Consider the following 8,474-nt stretch of genomic DNA (forward strand, 5'->3'; position numbering starts at 1 on the left):
CTTGCACCCTTGAAGTGCCCAGGAGCCTGGAGGAATGGCACTTGAGGTGCTCACTTTAGTGAGGTCTAGAAGAGTGGCTATGAATATATTCATATTATATATATATTTCTAGAAGCATAGATATGAATATATAACATGAATATGAATATATTCATATCTATGTCTAGAGGGGTGGTAAACTGGACACGTCTGCTCTCAGTCAGTCAAGCCACTGACCCACTCTTTTCCCAAGTCACTCAAACTTTTAGCTTTCTGGATTTGCACCTCTATATGAGACAGGGTGATAACTGGAGTAGTGGGGGGTGCAGGGAGCTCTGTAGTCCACTGCCAGTCTCATTTGAGGTCTCACATCCCAGACATCAAACACCTCACCTGTGCTTCAGGTGTTCCTGAGAGAAGAGACGTGGAGTCCGACAAAAGCTTTGCACCCCCCCATTTAGATAAACGAGCTGCTAAGGACTAAACGAGGGGGAATCGGGCCCAGGAAGGAGACTAATGATCAGCCTCCTCTCATCATTAAAGCAGAAAACACAGCGAGCATCCCAAACACTGACCATACTGTACGCCACCGTGTTAATGTGCATCCCAAACACTGACCATACGTCACCATGGTAATGTGCACCCCAAACACTGACCATACTGTACGCCACCGTGTTAATGTGCATCCCAAACACTGACCATACGTCACCATGGTAATGTGCACCCCAAACACTGACCATACTGTACGCCACCGTGTTAATGTGCACCCCAAACACTGACCATACGTCACCATGGTAATGTGCATCCCAAACACTGACCATACGTCACCATGGTAATGTGCATCCCAAACACTGACCATACGTCACCATGGTAATGTGCACCCCAAACACTGACCATACGTCACCATGGTAATGTGCATCCCAAACACTGACCATACGTCACCATGGTAATGTGCACCCCAAACACTGACCATACGTCACCATGGTAATGTGCTCAGTGGAGAGGCTGAAGGAGAGAGGAGAGGGGGAGAGAAAGCAGAAGAGAGAAAAGGGGGCAGGAGAGTGAGAGAGAAAAGAGAAAAAGAGAGGAGAGAGTGAGAGAGAGAAAAGAGAAAAAGAGTGGAAGAGAGAAAAGAGAAAAAGAGAGAAGGAGAGAGTGAGAGAGAGAAAAGAAAGAGTGGAAGAGAGAAAAGAGAAAAAGAGAGAAGGATAGAGTGGAAGAGAGAAAAGAAGGGAGGAGAGAGACAGAGGAGAGCATTTTTAGCCGGAGACAGGAAGAGTTCTGGGTCAGTGAGCGGCTTTTAACCACGTCTCCTGCTGCTCCACCGTGTCAAATATGCACAGCAGAGGATGGATAGATGTGTGTGTGTGTGTGTGTGTGTGTGTGTGTGTGTGTGTGTGTGTGTGTGTGTGTGCATGGGTGTGCAAGTGTGTGTGTGTGCAGAAATACCATCAGCCTCATACAAGCTGACCTGACCAGGAGTGACTTAGTGACTTGAACTCTTTCGGCCTGGGTGGTGCTGTGTGTGTGTGTGTGTGTGTGTGTAAGAGTGTGTGTGAGTGTATGTGTGTGTGTGTGTGAGAGAGTGTGTGTAAGAGTGTGTGTAAGAGTGTGTGTGTATGTGTGTAAAAGAGTGTGTGTGTGTGTGTTCACTGTGTTGGGTCTGGATGGCGCTCCATGCATTCAGTCTGAGGCGCAGCTCTGACGCAGAGAGAGGGACAGAGAGAGAGAAAGAGAGAGAGGCTTCTTTTCATTTCTCAATCCTCCCTTCCTTCCTCATGTTCTAGCCCCTCCTCCTAATCAACCACGTCAGCGAGACGAGGTGCAGTAAGGATGGAGGAATCAGAGACACGAGGTGCTAAGGATGGAGGAATCAGAGACAGATGAGATTGAGATGCAGTAAGGATGGAGGAATCAGAGACAGATGAGATTGAGATGCAGTAAGGATGGAGGAATCAGAGACAGATGAGAATGAGAAATGAGATGACCTGCTCAGTCACGCATTACTTTTGAGAGATGTCAATTACTCTTGTTATGCAGCGTACAGAATGAGGGGTTAAGATCATCAGTGATTAATGACCCGTAATTCGCACACCCACTGTCACGGTACACACCCCTACCTCACAGAAAACACTCGGTGTGTGTGACCCCCACCTCACAGAAAACACTCAGTGTGTGTCCTCTTATCACAGTACACACTCGGTGTGTGTGACCCCCACCTCACAGAAAACACTCAGTGTGTGTCCTCTTATCACAGTACACACTCGGTGTGTGTGACCCCCACCTCACAGAAAACACTCGGTGTGTGTGACCCCCACCTCACAGAAAACACTCAGTGTGTGTCCTCTTATCACAGTACACACTCGGTGTGTGTGACCCCCACCTCACAGAAAACACTCGGTGTGTGTGACCCCCACCTCACAGAAAACACTCAGTGTGTGACCTCTTATCACAGTACACACTTACAGTGTGTGATCTCCACCTCACCGTAAACACTATCATGGCAGGCTACACACTTATGCCGTATTCATTTGGGACGGTTCAGGTTCAGTGGCGATGTAGGTAGCGCGATGCTACGTCAAAGTAGGGACTCTGAAATGGGCAAGACCTCTCTGGTGAAGTGAAATTGAACAAAAAAAATCACATGCAACAGTGTTAAATTCTGATCTATCTATCCTTTATTAATCGACCAATGTTAAATAACCAGTGTTAAATTCGAATCTATCTATCTTGTATTAATCAACCAGTGTTAAATTCTGATCTATCTATCTTTTATTAATCAACCAGTGTTAAATAACCAGTGTTAAATTCTGATCTATCTATCTTTTATTAATCAACCAGTGTTAAATTCTGATCTTTTATTAATCGACCAGTGTTAAATAACCGGTGTTAAATTCTGATCTATCTATCTATCTTTTATTAATTAACCAGTGTTAAATTCTGATCTATCTATCTATCTATCTATCTTTTATTAATTAACCAGTGTTAAATTCTGATCTATCTAACTTGGGCCCACTGTGTGCGTCTGACTTTGCTCTGTCTGCAAAATACACTGTCAAACTCGCACCCATAGTGTGTGAACTCCATTTCATGGTGCACACTCTCACAATACACACTCAACGTGGACAACCCCCACCTCACACTCTCACAGTCCACACACACACTCTCACAATACACACTCGACGTAAGTGAACCCCCCCTTACCATAAACACTCAACCAGTGTGTGCAATCTGCATTTCGGCTAATCTCAGTTTGCCCCCAGGTACGTCGTCCCCGTTATTACTAATATTGTAAATCCCAACTCATTACCGCTGCGGCGCGTGATGCGTTCTCCTTAGAGGGCACTCGCTTCCCTGCCTCCGAACCACTTCCTCCGCACAGCTCGCCAGCAGGCCTGTAATCTTAGGAGAGAGTCGGGCTGAGAAGAAACATTTCCTCTCCTTAATTATGGGCAGGCGTGCCCGGCATGTCACTGCAGCAAGGCAGGGGGGATTTCATCACAATACAACTGCATTCAATCAGGCTGGGGAGCGCGGGGAAATATCTGCAGCCTTCGAGGTCAATACTACACTAAACAGAAATTAAACAAAGCGACGATGAAGCTATTATATTTCTTATGCGTGACAGCGACGATGAAGCTATTGCATTTATCATCTGAGGAACAACATTCTCTCTCTCTAGGTTGTCTCTCAACATCTCCCTCACTGCCACAAGTCTGGGGCCCCTGGGGAAGCAGTGCAAACAACAACTTACTTTAGAGAGGTGTTTATTAAAGTGTGTATGTTAAAGATGTTTATGAAAATGTGTATTTTGAATACTTGAATTTCCCCTCGGGGATCAATAAAGTATCTATCTATCTATCTATCTATCTATCTATCCAGGGTGCGATTTGTGTAAAAACCAGAGGGGGGGATGATTTTGAATAAGTTTGTAACCCCACCCCCCCAAAAAAAAACGAACGATTCATAGCCTAGTAATGTCATGGCTAATAATACCCTATATTATTATGACCGCCGCTAGCGAAGCGGTCATATAGGGATTGTCAAAGTTTTTTTTTTTTCCCCCCCGTCATCTACTTCCTGAATTTTTGGTCAACGATATCCGGGACACCGAACCACCGGGGCACATGAAATTTGGTGGGTATGTAGCCCCACTAGACTTTTACGGAAAAATTTCGTTTCGTCCCCGGGGGCCACTCCCCCCCCCGTGCTGGGCCCCCCGAACCGCAAAAAAAGCAGTTTTTCCTAAATAACTACCTGAACCGTGGCACTGAGGATGAAGAATCTTTTATGGTATGTTGGTCTCAAGGGCCCACATCAACCTGGCCCATAATCACTCATTTGTGATTTGCACCCCCCCGGTAAAAAATGAAAATGCAATATTATTCTGCTTTAATCGCCCCTATCTTCTGTTAAGATGTTCAGAACTGCACCAAATTTTATGTGTATGATTGACCTGGCATTCTCTGGGGGTATGCCAAGTTTCGTAGAATTTCATCCATGGGGGGGTCTAAAAAAAATTAGGTTATGTGTACATTTAGTGACTGTACACTCATTGGCCTGTAGATGGCAGTGCACACATATACACATGCACACACACACAGGCACCCACATACTATCGGTATTAGAACGGTCGATACATAATTACAAATTCAGTAGGATTAAAAGAAAGCCAAAATAAATATTCATCATCATCATCATGGCTGCATTTCCAGTATTGGCGATAAGGCGATAAGTAGTCGTTTGTCCACTAGATGGCGCATCGTTGCAGTGAGACGTAATTTTGTTGGAAGTTAAAAGTGGGTTGGAAAAACAATGGACGCTTCCTACAAGGACTGTAGTTTACCGGATGATAGTCACATGAAATGTAATTCCCATTTCTTCTTGAAGCCGAAATAAATCTGAGGATGTTTATCGGACATGCTTGGTTTTTACTGCAGGTATGTTAATCTTATAGTATCAATAAGGACCTAGGTAATGTTACCGTTAGCGTTGGTTGAGTGATGGAGGCCAATTTGATTGATTGCATTTGTAGAAAACTATACATGCGGTTATACCAAGCAAATTGATAGCAGCACTGTAATTGTATCTTTCGACTGTCATTTGTTGCACGTGCTACAAAAATCATTCTGTGCAATGGAAGATTTACCAACGTTACACCGGTTTTGATACAGTTTTGCCTATACATGCGTGAGACTGAGACGCCTGTTTATTTTGTTTTAAGTGCATGCAGGGTGTGAGAGGGGAATCGATGTGCTTTGATTCCAGCTTGGTAGTTGTAGTCTGTGAAATTAAAAAGCATGTGTGTGTGAAGTATCCAAACAATGACACCTTCATTTCATTATGGCTGCTTTAGCAACACACCTTAAGCTACTGTGTAGTGGGTCCCATTTAGAAGTGGCTACTTCATTAGCGCTTTCCTTGACTCATGGAGCTGCGTGAATTTTATTACAACTCTTCGCCACGATATGGCAATTTAAGTCTGCTTGATACTGTAAGGCGTAAGCCATTGGTTTCCAAAGGAGATTTTATTTGTGTTGCCAGCATAGCCTATTGACAATTTATGTTGTAAATAGGTCTACCTTATAAGCCTACCTGTAGCTTAGGGAAGCTAACAGCTTTCTATTAGGATCTAGTTTGTTAGTTACAGTTTTGTCATAACTCCCTGATGCATTTTTGCATTTAGAATAGCCAGAGCGTGTATATCTCAATCTGAAAATTAAACAATATCGGGTGCCTATGGACTAGGCTGGGTGAACGCAGTCTGATCTGCCCGCTATTTATTTTTTGATTTCTTAAAAGATTGAGCTTGGTCTGGTGAAAGCCAGACTAGCCATGGACCTCAGTTACACAATGCAAGGGAACATGAATCAGCCTATATTTGCACAAACAATAACGGACAACAGCTCTTCAACTTTGGCCCGTTAAAATGTGTATGAACAGTCTAGCGACGCATTTCATCATGTCAGTTATTTGCACCACTGGTTAGATGTAAAACAACATTTCGTTTCAGACTACTGTTACTTAATTTGTGCATTGACAATAAAGTATTACATGAACTAAAGATGACTAAAATCTTATGTAGAAGAAGAAACATTCACAAAAAATCCATCCATCCAAAAATTACCTTTGTTTTTGATAGCTGTTGAAAACGGCATGGAACTGACAGAGATGTTTTTGTTTATAAATAAATAAATAAATAAATAAATAACATTACATTACATTATGCTGATACCTTTTGCTTTTCCCAAATACAATGTAGCCTACAGGTGTAAGTGACCTTTCATCAATCCAGTTGCAATGGATGAACTGTGATGAACTGCCCTACTTGTGATTGTTTAGAGATTTTAAAGGTTTTATAACAATGTTACATCTTCTTTGGCTATTCTACAATCTATTCACCTTTTCAGCACCAGTAGGCTACTTTCTGTACAGCCGCACACACACACTCAGGCATGCCAAACAAGCATACACAAAAGTTTTAAGTGGGGGATGGAGTAAAATATGGAGACAAATTGAAGTGTGATTTATTTTCGCGGAACGGATGTACAGGACTGAGCGGCGGTCATATTTTGTACCACTATGCGGTACATCTAGTTTTTGCCACCTTTGTAACATTTTAGTTTTAGTTTACCGTGGTGTATGACTTTAAACAGCGAGTGTGCTTGGTATGATGATCAGCTCCTCTAATGCAGGGTAGGACTACGTTTTGACAAGCATACAAATTCACCTTGTTCTTGCCCCATCTGAAATGACTTCTCTACTTTTGCTGCCTCCATCCTTTCTGTATTTGTTGTGTAAAAAAACGTTGTATATGATGGCACTGAAGTCTTAAGTTAGTGAATTGGCTAACAGTGTTAATTGGTAACCAAATAGCCTACACATTGCGCTACACGCTGCGTAGGCTACGTGCATTCTCTCTCCTGCTGATTTGCGTTCAGTAGCCAAGTGCGTAATATTGCAAAAGTTGAAAAAATAAATGTGTTTATTGTAGCCTACAGAAAATAAATAGCCTATGATACTGTCAGTTAATTGCCTACAGTCCAGTGAAGAGTTTGGAGAGGGAAGTTATAGGGCAACTTGAAGTTTTATAAAAATAATTTACGAACCAGAACATAAAGACCATGAAGCTTCTATTTCTTGCAGCTGTTAAAACACCCGCTAGATAGTTTAAATACCCACCAATATTCGTTTTTGCAGTACAGATTATTTCTAAAAGTTATTTGTCTACAACTAGCTGATTTATCAAACGAGTGCTTTCTCGTTCGTCCTCCGCAAACCACAGGTGTTTCGGTAGAGAGCCATTGAATAAGCGATTCCAAGCAATTTCTGTAACACTTTTTGTGCCATTCAGCAAATATCTCCTCATTTAATGTAAGTTCCTTCGGACAATAGACCTACGTTCTACTCTACGTGCAGTTGTCCTCCATCTCAGTTGCATCAGTTTTCTAATTTTGAAGGTTCTAAAACATTATTATGCTTCACTGAATCCTTCTCGTTTTCTTTCATTTGTCCAGCTAACTTTTCCATTGAACCTAGCCATTTATGATGGATTACACACTCGACATTCTGAAATGTCCTGCACGATCAAGGCCAAATTAAGTTATCACGCAGCCACTGTGTCAGCAGCATCAGTGCTGACGGTGACGGTGCGTTTCTGATGTCAGATTATTATGTAGGCTAGCCTACTAGACTGTTCTCACGTTGCAGTGCTTTACTTATATGAAGTAGCATTAATCAATATGAGAGGCAGAGGGGGATAAATGTTGTCCCCCCCCAACGCTAAAAATAATTTAGCAGAGGTAGGGATAGGAAAACCAGAGGGGGGGAAATCCTCACCATCCCCCCCTACAAATCGCACCCTGTCTATCTATCTATCTATCTATCTATCTATCTCTATGTTAAAGGTGTTAATTAAAGTGTGTGTGTGAAATGTGTTTATTAAAGTTAGTAAGGGAAATGTGTTTATTAAAGTGTGTGACAGAGAGGAGTTTATTAAGGTGTGAGAGAAAGGTGTTTATTAAAGTGTGTAAGGGAAAGGTATTTAGTAAAGTGTGTGAGAGACAGGTGTTTATTAAAGTGTGTGAGAGAAAGGTGTTTATTAAAGGAAAATTCCGGTTTTTAGCACTTTAAGGCCCTTTTCTGGTTTGTTTTGGATGAACTAGAGTGGTGGACGCAACTCATCGAGTGGTTAGTGGTGTTCGTTGGTTATTAAACGCAAATATATCGGCGCAATGTATGATTTCCAGCCGTCTTATTTGCTATTATGGAACTATTCACAACCGCTCAACATTTGAACCTGAAGCATGGACGGTGGCGCAGCTATCAACGTGCAATGAGTCTTCCAACAGAAATCAATGGGATTTTACAAAATGGCAAATAAAACACGACAGAAACTGTATTTCGCTACGCTACTTGTTTTGGAACATCAACGAACACCACTAACCACTCGGTGAGTTGCACAGTTTTGAAAACGAACGTTAAGGGTTGTTTTA

Source organism: Alosa sapidissima, chromosome 12 (assembly GCF_018492685.1).
Source record: "Alosa sapidissima isolate fAloSap1 chromosome 12, fAloSap1.pri, whole genome shotgun sequence".
NCBI classification, from domain to species: Eukaryota; Metazoa; Chordata; class Actinopteri; order Clupeiformes; family Clupeidae; genus Alosa; species Alosa sapidissima.